This window comes from Heterodontus francisci, chromosome 2, assembly GCF_036365525.1.
Source record: "Heterodontus francisci isolate sHetFra1 chromosome 2, sHetFra1.hap1, whole genome shotgun sequence".
Lineage (NCBI taxonomy): Eukaryota > Metazoa > Chordata > Chondrichthyes > Heterodontiformes > Heterodontidae > Heterodontus > Heterodontus francisci.
In genome coordinates, this window is record NC_090372.1 from 63,146,366 (window position 1) to 63,169,825 (window position 23,460).

Sequence of the window (23,460 nt, forward strand, 5' to 3'; positions counted from 1 at the left end):
TCTCTTCATAGCTAGCGCCCTCCATACCAGGCAACATCCTGGTGAACCTCCTCTGCACCCTCTCCAAAGCATCCACATCCTTTTGGTAATGTGGCGACCAGAACTGCACGCAGTATTCCAAATGTGGCCGAACCAAAGTCCTATACAACTGTAACATGACTTGCCAACTCTTGTACTCAATACCCCGTCCGATGAAGGAAAGCATGCCGTATGCCTTCTTGACCACTCTATTGACCTGCGTTGCCACCTTCAGGGAACAATGGACCTGAACACCCAAATCTCTCTGTACATCAATTTTCCCCAGGACTTTTCCATTTACTGGATAGTTCACTCTTGAATTGGATCTTCCAAAATGCATCACCTCGCATTTGCCCTGATTGAACTCCATCTGTGGAGTTTGCAAGTTCTCCCTGTGTCTGCGTGGGTTTTCTCCGGGTGCTCCGGTTTCCTCCCACAAGCCAAAAGACTTGCAGGTTGATAGGTAAATTGGCCATTATAAAAATTGTCACTAGTATAGGTAGGTGTTGGGGAAATATAGGGACAGGTGGGGATGTTTGGTAGGAATATGGGATTAATGTAGGATTAGTATAAATGGGTGGTTGATGTTCGGCACAGACTCGGTGGGCCGAAGGGCCTGTTTTCAGTGCTGTATCTCTAATCTAATCTAATCTGCCATTTCTCTGCCCAACTCTCCAGTCTATCTATATTCTGCTGTATTCTCTGACAGCCCCCTTCAGTATCTACTACTCCACCAATCTTAGTGTCGTCTGCAAACTTGCTAATCAGACCACCTATACTTTCTTCCAAATCATTTATGTATATCACAAACAACAGTGGTCCCAGCACGGATCCCTGTGGAACACCACTGGTCACACGTCTCCATTTTGAGAAACTCCCTTCCACTGCTACTCTCTGTCTCCTGTTGCCCAGCCAGTTCTTTATCCATCTAGCTAGTACACCTTGGACCCCATGCGCCTTCACTTTCTCCATCAGCCTACCATGGGGAACCTTATCAAACGGCTTACTGAAGTCCATGTATATGACATCTACAGCGCTTCCCTCATCAATCAACTTTGTCACTTCCTCAAAGAATTCTATTAAGTTGGTAAGACATGACCTTCCCTGCACAAAACCATGTTGCCTATCACTGATAAGCCCATTTTCTTCCAGATGGGAATAGATCCTATCCCTCAGTATCTTCTCCAGCAGCTTCCCTACCACTGACGTCAGGCTCACCGGTCTATAATTACCTGGATTTTCCCTGCTACCCTTCTTAAACAAGGGGACAACATTAGCAATTTTCCAGTCCTCCGGGACCTCACCCGTGTTTAAGGATGTTGCAAAGATATCTGCTAAGGCCCCAACTATTTCCTCTCTCGCTTCCCACAGAAACCTGGGATAGATCCCATCCGGACCTGGGGACTTGTCCACCTTAATGCCTTTTAGAATACCCAACACTTCCTCCCTCCTTATGCCGACTTGACCTAGAGTAATCAAACATCTGTCCCTAACCTCAACATCCGTCATGTCCCTCTCCTCGGTGAATACCGATGCAAAGTACTCGTTTAGAATCTCACCCATTTTCTCTGACTCCACGCATAACTTTCCTCCTTTGTCCTTGAGTGGGCCAATCCTTTCTCTAGTTACCCTCTTCCTCCTTATATATGAATAAAAGGCTTTGGGATTTTCCTTAACCCTGTTTGCTAAAGATATTTCATGACCCCTTTTTGCCCTCTTAATTCCTCGTTTCAGATTGCGCCTACAATCCCGATATTCTTTCAAAGCTTCATCTTTCTTCAGCCGCCTAGACCTTATGTGTGCTTCCTTTTTCCTCTTAGCTAGTCTCACAATTTCACCTGTCATCCATGGTTCCCTAATCTTGCCATTTCTCCCCCTCATTTTCACAGGAACATGTCTCTCCTGCACGCTAATCAACCTCTCTTTAAAAGCCTCCCACATATCAAATGTGGACTTACCTTCAAACAGCTGCTCCCAATCTACATTCCCCAGCTCCTGCTGAATTTTGGTATAGTTGGCCTTCCCCCAATTTAGCACTCTTCCTTTAGGACCACTCTCGTCTTTGTCCATGAGTATTCTAAAACTTACGGAATTATGATCACTATTCCCAAAGTAGTCCCCGACTGAAACGTCAACCACCTGGCCGGGCTCATTCCCCAACACCAGGTCCAGTATGGCCCCTTCCCGAGTTGGACTATTTACATACTGCTCTAGAAAACCCTCCTGGATGCTCCTTACAAATTCTGCTCCATCTGGACCTCTAACACTAAGTGAATCCCAGTCAATGTTGGGAAAATTAAAATCTCCTATCACCACCACCCTGTTGCTCCTACAACTTTCCATACTCTGTTTACATATTTGTACCTCTATCTCACACTCGCTGTTGGGAGGCCTGTAGTACAGCCCCAACATTGTTACCGCACCCTTCCTATTTCTGAGTTCTGCCCATATTGCCTCACAGCTCGAGTCCTCCATAGTGCCTTCCTTCAGCACAGCTGTGATATCCTCTTTGACCAGTAATGCAACTCCTCCACCCCTTTTACCTCCCTCTCTATCCCGCCTGAAGCATCGGTATCCTGGGATATTTAGTTGCCAATCATACCCTTCCCTCAACCAAGTCTCAGTAATAGCAATAACATCATACTCCCAGGTACTAATCCAAGCCCTAAGTTCATCTGCCTTACCTACTACACTTCTTGCATTAAAACAAATACACCTCAGACCACCAGTCCCTTTGCTTTCATCATCTGCTCCCTGCCTACTCTTTCCCTTAGTCACGCTGACTTCATTATCTAGTTCCTTACAGGCTTTTGTTACTAAATCCTTACTCTCCACTGACCTCATTTGGTTCCCATCCCCCTGCCACATTAGTTTAAACCCTCCCCAACAGCATTAGCAAAAGCACCCCCAAGGACATTGGTTCCAGTCCGGCCCAGGTGTAGACCGTCCAATTTGTAATAGTCCCACCTCCCCCAGAACCGGTCCCAATGTCCCAAATATCTGAATCCCTCCCTCCTGCACCATCTCTCAAGCCACGCATTCATCCTGACTATTCTTTCATTTCTACTCTGACTATCACGTGGCACTGGTAGCAATCCTGAGATTACCACCTCTGAGGTCCTACTTTTTAACTTGGCTCCTAACTCCCTAAATTCTGCTTGTAGGACCTCATCCCGTTTTTTACCTATATCGTTGGTGCCTATGTGCACAACGACAACTAGCTGTTCACCCTCCCCCTTCAGAATGTTCTGCAGCCGATCTGAGACATCCCTGACCATGCACCTGGGAGGCAACATACCATTCTGGAGTCTCGTTTTCGACCACAGAACCGCCTATCTACTCCCCTTACAATCGAATCCCCTATGACTATAGCCCTTCCACACTTTTTCCCGCCTTTCTGAACAGCAGAGCCAGCCACGGTGCCATGAACCTGGCTACTGCTGCCTTCCCCTGGTGAGCCATCTCCCTCAACAGTATCCAAAACGGTATACCTGTTGTGGAGGGAGATGACCGCAGGGGACACCTGCGCTGCCTTCCTGCTCTTTCTCTGCCTTTTGGTCACCCATTCCTTTTCTCCCTCAGCAATCCTAATCTGCGGTGTGACCAATTCACTAAACGTGCTATCCACGACCTCCTCAGCATCGCGGATGCTCCAAAGTGAGTCTATCCGCAGCTCCAGAGCCGTCATGCGGTCTAACAAGAGCTGCAGCTGGACACACTTCCTGCACATGAAGGAGTCAGGGACATCAGCCATGTCCCTGAGCTCCCACATTGAGCAAGAGGAGCATGTTACGGGTCTGAGATCTCCTGCCATTTTTAATCTTAAGCTTAAACTTAGTTAAATGAAAAAGGAACGAAAAGTTTTTTACCAATCACACGATAAAAAAACAAAGAGAAACAGAAAAAGACTTACCTTATCTACACACCACCGAGTCCTTTTTTTTTTGGTTAGAGGAGGAGGGCGGGTGGGAGACACTACAGGTGTAGTGTCTCGGGTTCAGAAACGGCCCAAATATATAGGGTTTTACTTACCCAGCAGCCCCCTGGTCTCCGCCGTAAACAAAAGGAAATTAAATTTACTTTAAACTGACCTTCCCAGCTGCTCACTCGCTCGCACTCCCTGCTCCCGAAAAAGCTGCTGCAATGAAAGGCAAGTTATTTTAAACGGCCCAAAGAGAGTCAAAGAGACTTCGCAGTTGGCAGGAAAAAAGACAGAAGCGCAAGGGGAGAGTCAACTGTGTAACAGCCCCGACAACCAATTTTATCTGCAGCACCTGTGGAAGAGTCTGTCACTCTCGTATTGGCCTTTATAGCCACTCCAGGTGCTGCTCCACAATCCACTGACCACCTCTAGGCGCTTACCTATTGTCTCCCAAGATAAGGAGGCCAAAGAAGAACACAATAATTATATATTGTCTCTTGTTTTCGATCTGTCAGCTGTTATTTAATTTTTTTCAGCTTTTGAATATTAGACAGGGGATGGAATAATACTAAAGTACTCATAAATTATTTTGATCCTCACATACATTGTGCTGGATTTTACACGACATTGGGGGTCGTGGTCGGGGGGGACGGAAAATGTCTCTGGGAGAGGCCCACCACGGGCCTCAATGCCGGAAGGCCCGGCACCATATTGCCAGCGGCGGTGAGGCCTCGTGGTGGCCCCCGCTTCGCTGAGCGACGGGAGCTGCATTAACTTAGTCAAAAAAATGTAAATGAATGAATTAAATACTTACCAGCTCCTGCCGCCCATTCCATTGCCATATTGATGGTGGGAGCCGGCACTGCTGCACCTTTGGATCTCAGTTCGGAGATCCGATGTGGGACACTGGTGTGGAGGGAGGAGCAGGTTAGTATTTCAGTGCGGGGGCGTGGGGCGGGAGCAGGGTCAAACTATTCTGATTGGTGGAGGGGATGGTGGGAAGGGGTTGAAGTTAAAAGTTAATGAACTTTTGAACTAATGAATGAAGATCGGCAGTGAGCATTTAAAATCCAGCCCATTATATGGAGATGATCATGTGACTTTCACTTGATAGCCAAGTTGAAAATTTCTTGGGTTGATTGTCAGCACAGCATTCAGGTGCTAAAGAGACTCCATGGTGGACAAGATGGGATCTTGAGGTGAAACATTGGTTTAGCCTTCATTTAATGCTTGACATCATCTTGGTAAAGGAGTTGAAGCCTATACTAGGAAGAGCCATCGAGAGGCTTGTTAAGTGGCTTAGTGCCACATAAAATGCCTGCTAATGCTCATTAAGGCAGCTGCACTGCATTTTAATGGCTCACACTTGTCCTAATGCCCTCTCCTATCAGCAACCAGCTTATTGGGAGTAAACACGGCATTGATGTGGATTTCAAGTGCTACTTAAAGGGATACTCAAAATCATGGTCACTTGCTGCTGGAGATATGAAGGAGAGCTCTGAAATGCATCGGGAGACTTTCTGGGACACTTTGTCACCAGTACTCTGGCAATATTTATTCTGCAAATTCTCTGAGGATTTCACCTAAAAAGAGTAGGTATTCTGCTATTCTACATTATTGGACACCTTACAGGAGTCATCAGGAGAAACGGAGTGCTTGGCCATGGGCATCTTGCTAAGGGTCCCCCTTGGTCTGGATGAAGAATGGGAGAAGGTCATGAGGCTAGGCCAGGGTCGGCGACCTGAGGCTCTGAAGCTGCATGTGGCTCATTAACGACTCACATGCAGCTCCCAATCTTGATCGATGAAACCCATTTTTTCTCATTATCAATTTTTAGAAAATGGTTATCTAAATGTGTTTCTAATTTTAAAAGGATACAAGATATCTAAAAATCTCCTTGGCGATGGATATTTTAACAGATAACAGCTAGAACTTCTAAAATGTTTATCACAAAAATATGAAGTTCTATCAAGAACTTGCTTGGATCAAAAGTGATAACAAGTTACAGTTGCACTATTTTACCAAGGAAAATGACGTCATACACCATCACATTAATTACGTATCACCTGCTAGCTGATCATGTGAGTCACTCACAGACATAGACGTATACATCAAAAAAGGAACTAACATGGCCCTTGTTTTGAGGCTGTTTAATACAAAAATGTTAGTTTATTACAGGAAACAGAAGTTTGTGACATTCATTAGTCGTACTGTGCAGAATATTAAGGTCAACAAGCATTTTCTAAACTGATTAACGTTTGAATTTAATTTGAAATAAATTGGTATAATTAGAAGGGTTGAAATGGCTACAGGAACCACAAGGGACAGAACAGTGAACATTGTCACAGATATCACCAGCCAGCAGATTAAGGATATAAATTCAGCTGCAAGCTTCTCTATTGCTTGTGATGAATCGTGTGACGTTGCTAATATTGCTAAGATTGCTCTTCTCTGCAGGTATGTGAACGGGCATCAGTAAAAAGGTTGTTGCCTAGAAATCCATAAATGTGTCTTTGTATTGTTTTTCATTATTATTGGCATTTGAGTAACAGCATTGTGTCTCTTAAGATATTGTATTTTTGACCAAATTTAAAAAACAGCACTACTTATTATTATAATTGCCAACCCCTGGCCCAGGCAGAGCAGCCCCAGAGCAGCAGGGACAGGCGGCTGAGGTGGCATCCTTCCTCCTGCAGGAAAAGGCATCCCTCCTCCTCTGGACCTTTCCAATCAGGACCTCCAGAGCCATGTCTGAGAAACTGTGTCCCCTCTCACTCGGTCTCTGAATCATCTTTAAACGTGCTGCTGTGTGCCAGACACTGCTCTCCACACCTTCAGTGGAAATGGAAGTGAGGAGCCCACATATACTACCCCATGAATTTTATGAATGTGCCGCACATTGCAGCGACGTGCTCGGATCTTGGCGGCATGCCCATGCGCATCAGCCGCTGCTGAGCCCCCACTATATTATGCATGGGGGCTTATTAACATAACGGCAACACCCGGGCCCCCCCATATTATGTGAGGGGGTGGGACATCCGGCACCATGATGGACGCTGGCACAGGTGATGGTCATATGATGGGTCCCTATTTGAAAGGCAGCCAGCACATCAGCTATGCCTGCACCGACAGAGGAAACAGAAGCAAGCAGCAGTTCGATTGCAGAGATCCATCCATCAGTGAAAAGAGAAATTTACCAGCATGGAGACAGAGAGGCATGGCAGAGTGGCACCACGGTTCAGTGGTGCCTTCCTGACCGCTCTCCTCCAGGCTGTGCAGGCAAGGCGGGAGGTCCTCTTCCCAGCGAGGGCAGGAAGAGGCCCTCCTGCCTGAACAATGCAGCCTGGCTGGAGGTGGCAGAGGAGGTCAATAGCCAGGGGGCCATCCGCTGGGACTGGGTGCAGTGTCATAAAAGGATGAACGACCTAAAAATGGCAAGAGTAAGTGCCAATTCATATTCGGCTCAACTGAAACTGGGCGTACCCACACAGATTGGCACATGTGTACCACTGCCATGCCGAAGAAAGGGAGGTTAGGCAGGGAGGAAAGAAGTGACATGAATGGTGCAACGTATGACAGAACTTACCCTTGTGTGGTGCTCAGAGAAAGGCACCTACATGAGTGGCTCAGTAGTGCACACCGAGCATCCCCCACCTTTGTGGCTGGCACCCATCTTTTGACATGTGTCATTCTGTTGAAATGCCATTCTGTAATATCTGCCTCCTCCAGGCAAAGAGGGCCCACAATTCGAGGGAGGCTGCCCACACTGGTGGAGGTCCAGCAGACATCCAAAGGCTCACAGACACTGAGGAGGAGGCCCTGGCCAGTTGCCATGCTCATTTGGTCAATTAGACATCGTGGTCCATGGTAAACATTCTTCCAATTATATATGAACGATGATCAATGTGGAAATCCGGTTCTGTGATGCAAAGCTGTCGTAATTGTGAAATGTTCTACATCAAGACTGACAATGTCCTCTTCCCATTGTGTCTTCCCAGTGAAAGCTCAGAGCCAACCCCGGCTGTGCAGTTGACCTCCCACACCTCGGAGGAAGAGCCATCCTCTGAGAAAGCAGTGTCCCTTGACATTAACGCACCTTCCACCAGCACAGATGCAGTCAACCCGGTGGGTATTCATTTAGTGGATAGTGTGGGTCACAATCTGGTGAGATCACAGCACATACACCTGAGCAGCTGACTGAGGCTGAAGCAGTCGAGGCCCCTCACAGTCAGAGGACTGTGAGTGGCCAGGCCCATGCAGAGCCCCAGGCTATTGAAGACCCTCTGCTGTTGGCAGCACAGGGCATGCTGGAGCTGATGAATAAGTCCTGGCAACAGCAGGCAGAGATGCCACAAGCTGTGCACAGCCTTGAGCGGATGATGGGGGAGTCTATCCAGGCCATGACAGCTGCCATGTTCAGGCATATGAGCGCCTGGCATCATCCATTGAGGCGGCGGCGGTCCTCATGGTGAGTCAGAATCAATTAATACGCGCTAACCTGCAATCCCTCTCTGCTGCCGTGACATCCATTCAGCAGTGGCCAGGTGAGAGAGGGACCAGGGGCATGGAGACTATCCCTGCCCCTGGTCCTTCCCAGGAGAGCAGGGGGGTTCATTTGAACCCTGAGATGGAGGAGGCGAGCAAGTTCGCCATATCTGGGGTCAGTCCTCAAGGTGATTCCAATGTGGACGGCGGCCCCTCTGCCCCTCCGCCTGTGAATCAAGCTCCAGCAGCCGCAACAGCTGAGGAGAGTTCTGTCATGATGCAGGATTCCCCCAGCCAGCCGTGTGCGCAGATGACAACTGCTGAAGTCATCCACAGCCAAAGGGCAATCAGATCAGCAGCCTTCCTCCAGTCAGGCTGCTAATGCTGAGGTTGCACCGAGAAGGGGCACTGGCAAGCATTTAAAGAAAACTCACTGACACAAATGGGAATGCACGGATGTCACTGTAATGTAAATACATTTTTCACTAAATGTTCTTCACCAGCATGTGTGTCCTTTTTACTGTGTGAATGATGTGTGCCAGCATTTTCCGCTAATGTCTCATCCCTTTACATCGTTGGCTTTTCAGGAGAGCCAATATATGCAATAACATCATTGCCATGCCACCACTACTCATGCGCGTCTCTACGATGCACTGACATGGACACTGGTTCAGTCAGTTGCTGCCTCTAATGGTTTACACAGAGATGCTGCAGATGTGGACTGGTGCACAGCAGGTGAGTGAGAGTGATGTGTGGCTTGCAGAGCTCATGTCAGTTCCTATGGAGCAGAGAGCCTTTGTCTGATAAGCCACTGCCGTTCATCCCTAGCTCACTGCTCGCCCTGCGTGCAGAGCCTGGGTGCCCTCTGTCCACCCATGCACCTTTCCTGTTGTAAGTCCTCAGTGTTCTCATAGTCCTAGGAGGAATCCTGCTGGTGTCTCTGCTCATCATGCCAGGCCTGCCCCCTATTGGATGCGTAGTGGTGCAGAGCACAGTGTGCAGCAGAGAAAGGAGCTGGCCTTTGCGGCTCGTAGTACAGGGCACCACCCAATCTATCCAGGCAGTGGGTGTGCATTTTCAGCATGCCGATCGCCTTCTCAATGACGGCTCTTGTAGCTCCGTGGCTGGCATTGTATCTCTCCTCTGCAGCAGTGTTGGGGTCTCTCACTGGTGTCAGGAGCCATGGCTGCAAGGGGTATCCCTTGTCTCCAAGAAACCAACCCTCCATCTGAGCCAGTTCAGTGAACAGCAGTGGCAGCTGGGACTGGCGTGGATCCAGGCATCATGGCAGCTGCCTGAGAAGCAGGCACGGATTTGCATGAAGCATCTCCGGTGATCACATACGAGCTGTACCTAGATTGAGAGGAATCCCTTAATGGTAGAGTCTGCAGCAGGTAGCCTGGCAGGAGGCCTGATGGCCACTTGGGTGCAGTCTATGTCCCCTTGTACCTTTGGTTATCCAGCAATGGTGCCGAAACTGATGGCCCTTTGGGACTGGCTGTTAGGGTTTGTTCTGAAGCGGACATAGTCTCTGGCCCTCCGGTACAGGGCCTCGGTGACCTCGCTGATGCAGCAGTGCACTGCTGACTGTGTGACCCCACAAAGGTCTCCGGTGGGCCCCTTAAATGTTGCATAGGCATAAAGGTTAAGATCCGCTGTCGCTAGAAGGACCACAGGCATGGGATGTACAGTGAAGTCCATTGGCTGCAGGTCATCTGTTCAGCAGGGCACAGAGATGTGTCACCACTCTCTGTAAATGCGCAGTCGCCTCTGACACTGGCGCTCTGACATCCCCTGGTATGTTATGTAGGGCCTGTAGATGCTCAGGGTTCAATAGTGGTGAGCTCCCCTTGGGGACTGCTGCTCACGACCAGGGGCCTCTACGTGGGCAGCACCTGCCTGCTGATTTTGCCTCCGGTGCATATGGATCCTTAGGAGAAGCGGATCACACAATCTAGGATCAGCCATACCCATTTCCATGTGATAAATAAAGTTGTATCCTTCACTTATTCGAAGGTTCCAAACAAGACAGGTATTGTTGTTGATAGGTTTGCACCATGGCTTTCATGGATCAACTCTGTGGCGTGGCATGGCGTTACCCATCTTAGCTCACACGAAGAATGGCATAGCATGACCACATAAAGATTCTACCAGCTGCATCAGTTGCCCCACAAGCCAGATAGCTTTAACACTCCTACCTTTTCTGGCATCCTCCCCACATACAGGGTGACTGGAGTGTCATTGCTCCTTCACTCGCACAAATAAATAATGTTGCAGAGTAAAGGCCTGCTACCCCGACCCGAACCCGATGGGACCCGATGATATGTGTCAGGTTCGGGCCGGGTCGGGTCGCACTTTTGGTTCCGGCATTCAGGCTCGGGTCGGGTCGGGCCGGATCGGACACACTCTATCACCACCTCAGGTAAGTGACTTTCATGTTAATTTACTTTTTGTATTTTAAAGGTGGTTTGGTTACAGTTATTTTAAGCTTGTGCAGGTAAGGAACAAAGTGAAAAACGGAAGGTAAGTTAACTGATGGTCGGGTTGGGTCAGATGCGGGAAAAGATGGAAGGACTTGAGTAGGGTCGGGCTCGGGCTCGGGCTCGGATGGGGTTCTGTCGGGCTCTGGTCGGGTCTCATTTGCAGACCCGAGCAGGCCTTTAGCGCAGAGCGGCCACCGTTTACAGAGGGACGGTACACAGTACCTCCCTTCATGCCTGCAGAGCTTTTCCTCCAGTAATCCCAACACCCTCCCAGCTCCCTTTCAGTATGCACTTGTGCCCCCTGTAATCTCATTCCCCCCCCCAACTCCCTTTCAATATGCAGAGTTGAGACCCTGTGTATCCAGACTTACCTGCACTGTGAGCGAGCACTCCTATTTCTGATGTCTCATCGGCTTTTCATATTCATGAACGGGACGGCACGTGACAGCCGCCCATTCAGCGACAGGTGGCAGGATGCATGACCAGGAAAGGTAAGTAGCGTTTTACATATGGTAATTGGGTTGCTGCCGCCGAGCGGCTGGTGGGGGGCCACACTGAGGTCCCGCCGCTGCCGGTAAAATACGGCGGGGCCTTCTCGGTGTCAGGGGTCGAGGCGGGCCTCTTCCAGCAGAATTTTACGGGCCAGCCCGCCAAGACCTCTGACATCGAGGGGCTGGTAAAATTGTATCTAGTCAGCGCTTGGGTGCTAAATCTGCAGGGTCTAGTTTAGCAGCTCCAGACAAGCTCAAATTGTGATAATCAGCAGCAAGGACTAAAATTGTGTGTTAAATCCAGACTTTCAAACAGGCGTGGCTTATTAGCACAGCACCCATTTAGCATCCATGTCATTCTTTAATTAAAATAACCTGGCCTATACTTTCTAACCCAGGGAAGGGCATTGAAACAAGTAGTGTAAGTGAGTTACAGAGGCCATTGAGAAAAGATTGAGGGATGATGGCAAGAAACCTAGTAGGTGGGGATGATCTATCTAAAAGTAATGAGCTTGTTGGGTATAACAGCATTTCCAGTTTCTAAAACCTCTGGCCTGTGAAATTGGGCTCCATCGTGCCTCTGGTGCTGGTGCAATGGAAGCCCTGGAGGCTGAAAATGGCCTGGCCCATGCTTCCAGTCACTTCCGGTGTGGCCCGTGCAGCGCCCCATCCTGGGAAGGGTGCTAACAGGGGAGGGCCATGCTTGCACCAGAAGTATCAGGAGAGGCCCTATCATGACCTCAATCAATCGTCCTGGCTAATTTCATGCAAGTTTCAGAAGCCTGGTCTGCACATGTGCACTGAACACCTGTGCATTCAGCAGCACCCCCACTAGAGTTGTTTAAAGGCCGAGGTATCCAATTTACACATGAGGTACTTTTGATTCACTTCTGCTATTGCAAAGTTTGTGGAAGTGCTGTGATATGTTTTTGGAGAGCTGCTGCATACATGCAGGAGAGCCAGGTGACCCAAATCTACACGAGGTTTTGGGGCTGTGGTTGCTGTGCCTCTGGATCTGCAACATGACTGAGAAATGGAGAAGAGACCAGTCAGGCAGGCCCTGACGATGGGGTTGGGGGAAGGGTTGGTGAGGGTGGGAGGGATCCTAGTTGGGGGGGGCGGTCATCGCCACAGGGGAGGGGGACCTCCAAGAGCTATGAATTGCCCCGAAAGGAGGGAACCCCCTTACCCTGTTCAGAGGACACCAGTTTTTGCCTGGTGGCACCTCCACAATGCGTCAGGCCCCTCCGTCCTCCACAAAATTGGAGTGGAGGCGGGAAGAGGCCCTGAAGTGACCTTTCCCACCCTGGAAAAAATTCAGGGGGACCCAGGCAACTTCGGCACCATTGCCATTTTGTTTTTCCCCACCCCAACTCCGTGCCCAACTCCAAGGGCAGCATGAAATCTTGCCCCCCATCTCGGTGTTCTCTTGCCCAACTTCCTACAATAAAATAAAAGCAAAATACTGCGGATGCTGGAAATCTGAAATAAAAACAAGAACTGCTGGAACCACACAGCAGGTCTGGCAGCATCTGTGGAAAGAGAAGCAGAGTTAACGTTTGGGGTCAGTGACCCTTCTTCGGAACCTGTTCCGAGATTGGCGGTGAGCTCAAAAAATGGCAGCCTGCATGTGCAGGCCGCACACCAAAGAGCAGCCGCAATCTCAAGCGCGCACCTCATTTAAATAGCTGGGTGTTCCTCCCCACCCAATCCCGTGGAGGGGGAGGGCTGTTCATGGCCGGCAATGGTGTCAGCTGCTTGTGGGCAGGCGCTGGCCACATCAGTGTGGTTTCACTCCGGCCATGCGTTCAAGTCCTCTGAAGAAGGAATTTTCCTCCACACAAGATCAGAGGGCAGGTTGTTCAACCTTGCCCATCTAAGAGCGAAGTCCAAAGTACCGAAAGTCCTCATCAGGGAACTCCTCTTTGCTGACGATGCTGCTTCAACATCTCACACTGAAGAGTGCCTGCAGAGTCTCATCGACAGGTTTCCGACTGCCTGCAATGAATTTAGCCTAACCATCAGCCTCAAGAAAATGAACATCATGGGGCAGGACGTCAGAAATTCTCCATCCATCAATACTGGCGACCATGCTCTGGAAGTGGTTCAAGAGTTCACCTACCTAGGCTCAACTATCACCAGTAACCTGTCTCTAGATGCAGAAATCAGCAAGCGCATGGGAAAGGCTTCCACTGCTATGTCCAGACTGTCCAAGAGAGTGTGGGAAGATGGCGCACAGACACGGAACACAAAAGTCCGAGTGTATCAAGCCTGTGTCCTCAGTACCTTGCTCTATGGCAGCGAGGCCTGGACAACGTATGTCAGCCAAGAGCGATGTCTCAATTCATTCCATCTTCGCTGCCTCCGGAGAATACTTGGCATCAGGTGGCAGGACCGTATCTCCAACACAGAGGTCCTCGAGGCGGCCAACATCCCCAGCTTATACACACTACTGAGTCAGCGGCGCTTGAGATGGCTTGGCCATGTGAGCCGCATGGAAGATGGCAGGATCCCAAAGACACATTGTACAGAGAGCTCGCCACTGGTATCAGACCCACCGGCTGTCCATGTCTCCGCTTTAAAGACGTCTGCAAACGTGACATGAAGTCCTGTGACATTGATCACAAGTCGTGGGAGTCAGTTGCCAGCGTTCGACAGAGCTGGCGGGCAGCCATAAAGGCGGGGCTAAAGTGTGGCGAGTCGAAGAGACTTAGCAGTTGGCAGGAAAAAAGACAGAGGCGCAAGGGGAGAGCCAACTGTGTAACAGCCCCGACAAACAAATTTTTCTGCAGCACCTGTGGAAGAGCCTGTCACTCTAGAATTGGCCTTTATAGTCACTCCAGGCGCTGTTCCACACACCACTAACCACCTCCCATTGTCTCTCGAGATAAGGAGGCCAAAGAAGAAGAATCACTTAAATGAGTTTGCATGATGCCAGCCTCAATGGGAATGGGTGCGGGCAGATCGTGAATCATGACTCCATGCCAGTAAAAGGGCCTAAAAGGAGTTTTAGCCCCTTGTGTTCTCAGCCCAAATTATGTGTCCTATGAATTAGCACAGCCTATTTTATAAGAGTATACATTTTTCTTTAGGGTTCTATGAAGAAAGGTGGGTCACTTAAATTTCTTCTCAACCATATGTCAAAATTTTGTATGTTGCAGAAGGTGACTCAGCTGAATTGAACCACTTCTAAAGTTTATTGTCCAAAATGGTAAGTGTCATTACATGATAAAAAGCCTGAACCATTAATTAGCATCAGAATCCTGCGGTCATCCAGAAACAATCCCAGTGGACACCAGACCGATGCTTACTGATGTCTCAAAGCACAGACTGTTGTTCCAAAGCAGAGAGAAAAAGTTCATGCATAGCATTTTAACATGGGTCATTGTTTCATTTGGATCAAATGACAATGTAGTGAAAATGAAATCATCTTAATTTGAAGAGATCCTCCATCCTTGAATTCACTGAGGAATCAGATGTGTAGAGTGTGTATTTTGTTCAGCATCTGCCCTCTCAAGTATTGCCCTCGACCCTGTTTTCGGTAGTTGCTGATTCAGCTGCCTCTGTCAATTTCAAATTTTTTATTCATATTCACTTTGCCATCATACATTTTTACTATCTGCTTGTTTTCCGGACCTGATAATTTGGTCCAACACAGTGACATTCAAACCATTGCTCCTCAGGTGCTGCCTGTACTGGTAGTGGACACCGCTTTCTTCAATAGGTCACCTTAGGGAAAAAGAAAAAGAAAAGGAAAGACTTGCATTTATGGGGGTTTAATTCAACATTGGCAGGGAACAAAACTGGCAGGAATGGATCAGGCATCCGATATACATTCTTATTTTCATTAGGATGAGGAGGTTTGCCCTGTGCTACATATCGAATGTGACAAACACCATTCACAGTGCTCATACCAAAATGTTGCATGTGGACACACTTATGTGTGATGGCTGCTTGCTCCAGTCATTTGGGTCACAGAATCATGGAATCATAAAATGAAACAGCATCACAGCAGAAGCCATTTGGCCCATTTGGCCTGTGCCATCTTTTTGGAAGAGCTATTCGATTAGGCCCACACCGCTGTTCTTTCTCCATAGGCCTAAAAATGTTTTCTCTTCAAGTATTAGTCCAATTCCCTTTTAAAGATTTCTGTTAAATCTGCTTCTATCACCTTTTTTAATCAGTGCATTCTAAATCATAACAACTCACAGCATAAAAATAAATTTCCTCATATTGTCTCTGGTTCTTTTGCTCTCTGGTTACTGAACCTTCTGCCACTGGAAACAGTTTCTCTCAGTTTACTCAATCAAAATGTTTCATCACATGAATTAAGATACCTAATTTCAATAATATCACAGGACCCCGTAAGGACTTCGGGGTTCACATCTAATGCCTGTCAGGCATCAAGTGAGCCTCAGCACCAAGGTTCCCTCTAAGCTGTGTGGCAGGTCAGCAACCTGGAAGGAAGTTACCGCACAGGCTGAGCACAAATCGGTTCTTTTTAGTTACCACGTGTGGGCGGACATGCAAAAAATTTAAAGGCCCTCTGCACTTACATGAATAGTTCACGCACAATTAAATAAATAGATGGAACGTTGCTTGCACACTTTTGAAATTTAGTAATGGGGGTGGCCAATGCACAACAGAAGTAGAACTTCTAAGGCTAATTTTACCTACAAACTGGCAAACTGTGCAACATTTTAAGCAGCATAACCTCCTCCATCAGTCACCTGTGACTGGCAAGCCCCCCCCCCCGCCATCTACCAAGACTGAGGCACACATTATTTCACCACATGAACATTAAAACTTAAAATTGCAAGCCCCTGACTGGAAGGACATTTGCATATTACTAGCAGTGTTGGAACAAAATGGACCCAGTAGTTGCTTCCCCAATACAGAGAAGACGTTGTCAGAACCAGTTTTAGTCACATGACTAGCTGGCTGTTGAGATTTGAACTTCAAATAAAGGAATCGAACTCAGAACGTCCTGTGCTCCTGGAATGGAAGCAAGGATTACAGCCTCTCCTGTCTGCCTGCTCCCATCTCCTTCCCATGGAACTGAATCTTGTGAAAACACATGAAACTCAAAGAGAAAAAAGTCTCCTACGTGAACAAGGTTTAAGAACAATGGGCCCCAACAAAAGCAAGACTATTTACTAAAGGACTAAACCGTGAACTCAAAGCACCATAACAAGATATTGCCTCAAGCTGTTCCACCTTATCTTTTCTTCTCTTATCTGTCTCTATCTGCATGTGTATATCGCATGCGCATGCTAGCGTGGGTGCATCGTATATCCGTAGGCGTGAACTGCATTAGAGTTTAAGTAAGTTTAATAAATTTCACTTTCCTTCTTTAAACCAAAGAAAGTCTGTTTGTGCTCATTTCTTTGCCTTATAATTGGAAAGCTGTGAACAAGAATTCACAAAGGGGAAGCTCAAAACACAGTGTGTTTAAAATTAAACACTGTTACAGTAGGACCAGGTGAAGACAATAACAGACCCCCAGACACCTTTCTCACCTGGTTGTAGCACCAGCTTTTTCTATCTATTTTTTCCATTGGTTTCTTCCTCTGTTCGTTAACCTATTAATCTTGTGGGCAAAAGAAAAACGTGTACAAAGGATATGTTAAAAGAAAAAAGTGTACGTGAAAGCTACATGAAAACATAGTAAAGGCATTTATATAATCAATGACAATGCCAAAAGAGACTTGGAGATTATGCCACAAAATCAGTAGTATAACTGCAGTTTTAGTGTAAGAATCAGAACACAAATCATTTTGTGGTTAGTGGTGTTAAACCACCCCCAGGAGGTCGTCTCACTCCATTCCAGCGTTACAGAATTCTTTTTAAACTCCAAATGTTTTAACGTTTGTAAAGAGCCAAAATAACGGTGCTGCATTATGAACATTAAAGCCCAGAAACTGGATTGCCACTGCTTAATGTGCCTAAGGAAGGCCAGTGGCAGGACCATAGGAGATTGGTCAGTTGCCATCATTTGTACCGTGCAAGTGAGCTGCAAGCTCGGCAGTTGGCAGCAATTAAATCGAAGTACAGGGAAGGCAAAAATGTCAATAGCAATCCGTTCTGATTTCTGTATCAGTGTTGTTGTGAATCAACCTTACAGGCAATACATACAGTGGTCTTGGGATGACTCTTGATCCAAGCTTCCTTCCCTGTTAGTTGGTGTTCTGATCTGGCCTAGCTCCTCTCCCTACAGTAACTGTTATGTTCAATAGACTGTGGAATGCAAACATACTTTTCTGGGGCTTCCAATTTACTGCATTCTAGTCAAGAGGATCTGACCTTGAAATTGGGCTGTGACCATTTTTGGGCAACCATGGGGAGGGCATAATTTGCAACCCATGCATCTGAATATATACGGGATGGTTTTCTGGACCAATACATTGAGGAACCAACTAGAGAACAGGCCATCCTAGACTGGGTATTGTGTAATGAGAGAGGAATTATTGACAATCTAGTTGTGCGAGATCCCTTGGGGATGAGCGACCATAATATGATAGAATTCTTCATCAAGATGGAAAGTGACGTAGTTGATTCTGAGACATGGGTCCTGAATCTTAATAAAGGAAACTACAAAGGTATGAGGCGCAAGTTGGCTATGATGGATTGGGAAACGTTACTTAAAGGAATGACAGTGGATAGGCAATGGCAAACATTCAAAGAACGCATGAATGAACTGCAACAATTGTTTAATCCTGTCTGGCACAAAAGTAAAATGGAAAAGGTAGCCAAACCATGGCTTACAAGGGAAATTAGAGATAGCATTAGATCCAAGGAAGAGGCATATAAATTCGCCAGAAAAAACAACAGACCTGAGGATTGGGAACAGTTTAGAATTCAGCAAAGGAGGACCAAAAGATTGATTAAGAAGGGGAAAATAGAGTATGAGAGTAAGCTAGCGGGGTTCATAAAAACTGACTGTAAAAGTTTCTTTAGGTATGTGAAGAGAAAAAGATTGGTGAAGACAAATGTCTTACAGTCAGAAACATGGGAATTTATTATGGGGAACAAAGAAATGGCTGACCAACTAAATGCATACTTTGTTTCTGTCTTCACAACGGAGGACACAAATATCATACCAGAAATGTTGGGAACACAGGGTTTAGTGAGAGGGAGGAGCTGAAGGAAATCAGTATTAGTAGAAAATGGTGTTGGAGAAATTGATGGGATTGAAGGCCGATAAATCCCTAGGGCCTGGTAATCTACATCACAGAGTATAGGAAGTGGCCCTAGAAATAATGGATGTGGTCATCTTCCAAGATTCTATAGATTCTGGAACAGTTCCTACTGATTGGAGGGTAGCTAATGTAACCCCACTATTTAAAAAGGGAGGTTGAGAGAAAACAGGGAATTATAGACCAGTCAGCCTGACGTTGGCAGTGGGGAAAATTCTAGAATCCATTACCAAAGACTTTATAGCAGAGCACTTGGAGAACAGTGGTAGAATCGGATAGAGTCAGCATGGATTTACGAAAGGGAAATCATGCTTGACAAATCTACTAGAATTCTTTGAGGATGTAACTAGTAGAGTTGATGAAGGGGAGCCAGTGGATGTGGTTTATTTGGACTTTCAGAAGGCTTTCGACAAAGTCCCACATAAGAGATTAGCATGTAAAATTAAAGCGCATGTGATTGGGGGTAGTGTATTGTGATGGATAGAAAATTGGTTGGCAGACAGGAAACAAAGAATAGGAATAAACAGGTCTTTTTCCGAATGGCAGGCAGTGACCAGTGGGGTATCGCAGGGATCGGTGCTAGGACCTCAGCTATTCACAATATATATTAATGATTTAGATGAGGGAACTAAATGTAATATCTCCCAATTTGCAGATGACACAAAACTGGGTGGGAAGGTGAGTTGTGAGAAGGATGCAGAGAGGCTTCGGGGTGATTTGGACAAGTTGAGTGAGTGGGCTAATGCATGGCAGATACAGTATAAGGTGGATAAATGTGAGGTTATCCACTTTGGTAGCAAAAACAGGAAGGCAGATTATAATCTGAATGGCTATAAACTGAAAGAAGGGAATATGCAACGAGACCTGGTTGTTCTCATACACCAGTCGCTGAAGGTAAGCATGCAGGTGCAACAGGCTGTAAAAAACGCAAATGGTATGTTGGCCTTCATAACGAAGTCTTGCTGCAATTGTACAGGCCCTTGGTGAGGCCACACCTGGAATATTGTGTGCAGTTTTGTTCTCCTTATCTGAGGAAGGATGTTCTTGCTATAGAGGGAGTGTAGCGAAGGTTTACCAGACTGATTCCTGGGATGGTGGGACTGACGTATGAGGAGAGATTGAGTCGATTAGGATTATATACACTGGAGTTCAGAAGAGGGAGGAGGGATCTCATAGAAACCTATTAAATTCTAACAGGACTTGACAGGGTAGATGCAGGAAGGATGTTCCCGATGGTGGGGGAGTGCAGAACCAGGGGTCATAGTCTAAGGATATGGGATAAACCTTTCAGGACTGAGATGAGGAGAAATTTCTTCACCTGGAGAGTGGTGAGCCTGCGGAATTTGCAGTTGAGGCCAAAACATTGTATGTTTTCAAGAAGGACTTAGATATAGCTCTTGGGACGAAAGGTATCAAAGGATATGGGGGGAAAACGGGAACAGGTTACTGAGTTGGATAATCAGCCATGATCATAATGAATGGTGGAGCAGACTCGAAGGGCCAAATGGCCTACTCCTGCTTCTATTTTCTATGTTTCTATGTTTCTATGAATGGTGAGGCCCAAGGCTCTCCAGATATTCGGCCATGGGCCTCTTTTCAATGTTGCTGGTGAAGTGTCAAAAACTCGCTGATGAAGAGGACCTCAGGTAAGTGTTACTGGGAATTGGGTCCTGTGTTTGGGATCAGCATAGTGCCCTGGGTTGAGAATCAAGGAGATTGTGTTGGGCGTTCTGGGGGCTGGTGTTGGGAATCACAGGGGTCAGATCACAGGGGTCAGTATTGGAGGTCTGGGAATGTAGGTCAGTGTCAGGAATGTGGGTGTTGGGTCAGCAGCAGGGGAAGGATCCTGGTCAGAGTTCGGAGATCAGGTTGGCAGTGGTGGTGATGGAGGAGGGTTGGGAGCGGCATTTGGGTCCTTTAATATGGGGTTGGGAGGAAAGCTGCTGCTTCTCCCAGCTCTATGTTCAGAAATGTCACTGAGTACATTGCAGCCAGTGCTGGTGCAAGCTGCGCCAGGGCAAACTAATTTTACAGAAGGTGGCCTCAAACAGGCAATAGGCCCTTTATTTGCATTTGCAAAGGGCCTAATGCTGGCTTCAGTCATGGGTTAAGGCTGTCTCTTGTTTGTCCTTACCCAATATGGTAGGCAGCGCACCACCAGCCAGAAATTGTCACACAGTTCCTGCCCTCTATATTGAGGTCTTAGTAGTTCAAGCAGCTGCCAAAATGTGAACCAATTTTTGGGCCCTGAACTAAAATCCCATCTGAAAACTGTCGTTAAAACTCAGTTGCTTTGCCAGTTCTGAGGAGTATTGCATGCAGCACAATTCTCTATCTTGGGAGGCGGTAAGAAGGAAAATAAAAACTGTATGGAAGTATAACTCCTGTCAGCTAATTATGGAGTCACATTGACAAGTATGCTTTTTACAAACAGAGAAAATTAAAAAAAACTGCAATTAAAATTTCTGACAAATTATCGGTTCCTTTTGAAATATTGCACATATTTTCAATGTTGCTTGAAAGGATGGTCTGAATTGTTAATTACATGTTCTGCAGACAATTAGGGTTTGCAAACAGATAATTCATGTTATTATTTTATTCCCTCAGGCCCTATTAACATTCACTGGATTAACTCAACTCTTACTATTAAAAGGATTTGTATTCTAACTGCTAAACACTCATCATCTGTGACATCATGTAGCATCAGGGGGAAAACCAGAGACAGACACAAAGGGACATGAAAATTAATAACTTATTAAAAGAAAATATTGAAACATTTTCAGGTAGTCCTTTCATTTACTATCTCAACCATTTCACTTCAACTTTGTCAACTGCATTCTGATAAATCCTTTTTAAACTCAGACTAAAAAACTCAAATGGATTTACGAAAAGGAAATTTTGTTTGACAAATCTTTCAAGATTTCTTTGAGGTTTTAACTAGCAGGGTGGATAAAGGGGAACCAGTGGATCTAGGGTATCTGGATCTTCAAAAAGCATTCGATAAGGTGTGGCAAAAGAGTTTATTGCACAAAATTAGGGCTCATGGGATTGCGGGTAACATATTAGGATGAATTGAGGATTGGTTAATGGACAGGAAACAGAAAGTAGGAATAAACGGGACATTTTTGGGTTGGCAGGCTGTAACAAGTGGAGTGCTGCAAGGATCTGTGCTTGGGCCTCAGCTATTTACAATCCATAATCAATGACTTAGATGATAGAATCTAGTGTATTCAAGTTTGCTGACAATACAAAGTTAGGTGGGAAAGTAAGCTGCGAGGAGGATGCAAAGTGGTTGCAAAGGAATATGAAAAAGTTAAGTGAATGGGCAAGAACTTGGCAGATAGAATATAATGCAGAGAAATGTGAAGTTATTCACTTTGGTAATAAGAATTGAAAAGCAGCATATAGTTTTAAGTGCTGAGAGATTGGGAAATGTTGCTATTCAGAGGGATCTGGGTGTCCTTGCACACAAATTATAGAAAGCTAGTATGCAGGCATCAACCAATTATGAAAGCAAATTGTATGTGAGCCTTTATTACAAAGGGATTGGAGTATAACAGTAAAAAAGTCCTACTTCATTTTTTTAGGACCTTGGTGAAACCACACCTGGAGTATTGTGTACAGTTTGAGGAACATACTTGCTTTGAGGGATGGTTTGAAATGCATAAGAACAAAGAAGTCTTACTGCATTTGTGTTGGGCCTTCATGAGAGCACACCTGGAGCATTGTGTACAGATTTGGTTTCCTTACCTAAAGAACGATATACTTGCCTTCGAGTTTCACTAGACTGATTCCTGTAATAAGGGTATTGCCAAATAAGGAGTGATCGTGTCGACTAGGCTATATTCTTTAGAGTTTAGAAGATTGAGAGATGATCTCATTGAAATATTGTTACGACCAGGTGGGAAAGGTATCTAGGGGTCCCTTTCAACCTTCACCTGGTCTTACCATAACAGGGTTTTATTTTTAAACACACTGTTTTTAGCTCCCCCTAGGTGAATCCTTGTTCACCGTTTTTCTATTATACGGCAAAGAAACCAACACAAACAGGTTTTCTTAGGTTTAAAGAAGAAAAGTTGAAATTTATTAAATTTAAACTGTAATTTGGTTAACGCCTATGGATACACGACGCGCCCACTCCAGCATGCAGCCGCGATACACAAATGTAAATAGAGACAGAGCAGGAAAACAAATAAAGTGGAAACGTTTGAGGTAATATCCGAAGAGTTTTTGTTACAGTTCTTCAAGCTCACTGTAGTGTCCTTGATTGTAGGTAGATCTTGCTTTTTGTTAAGGCCCAGTATTCTTCTTAAAGCTTTTTCGTTGTAGGAGACTTTTCTCTGTTGGGGGTCATGTGTCTTCAGTGGATTCAGAGGCTTGTGAGAAAGAGATGGGAGTAGACAGGAGAGATCTTCTCAGTCCAGGAGCAAACATTCTTTCTGAGTTCAAACTCTCTGTTGCTAGTTCTAAAGACCCCTTGAACAGCCAGTTAGTCATGTGACCAACTGGTCCAACCAGTCCTGGCCCCTGTGGATTGCATCACCCCAGTAGGCCCTGGAATGTGCTTCCCCACCCCCTCACTGTCTAGTGATCAACATCCATCGTGGGTTGAATGTGTCAGGGAATGGTCCTTTGTCTGCACAAGCACCATCTGTTAGTGTGCAAATATGTTTTCCAGCCACGGCTGATTTGTTTAACATATCATTTCCTCACTCCAGTAACAGTTTAAAATCAATGTTCATGACAAAATTAATGTGCCTCATTCTTGGCAGGTGGGGGCCTAGCATGACAGATATATACAATTTTTAAGTGGGTTGACAAGGTAGATTCTGGAAGGATGTTTCCCCTGGTTCGTGAATCTAGAA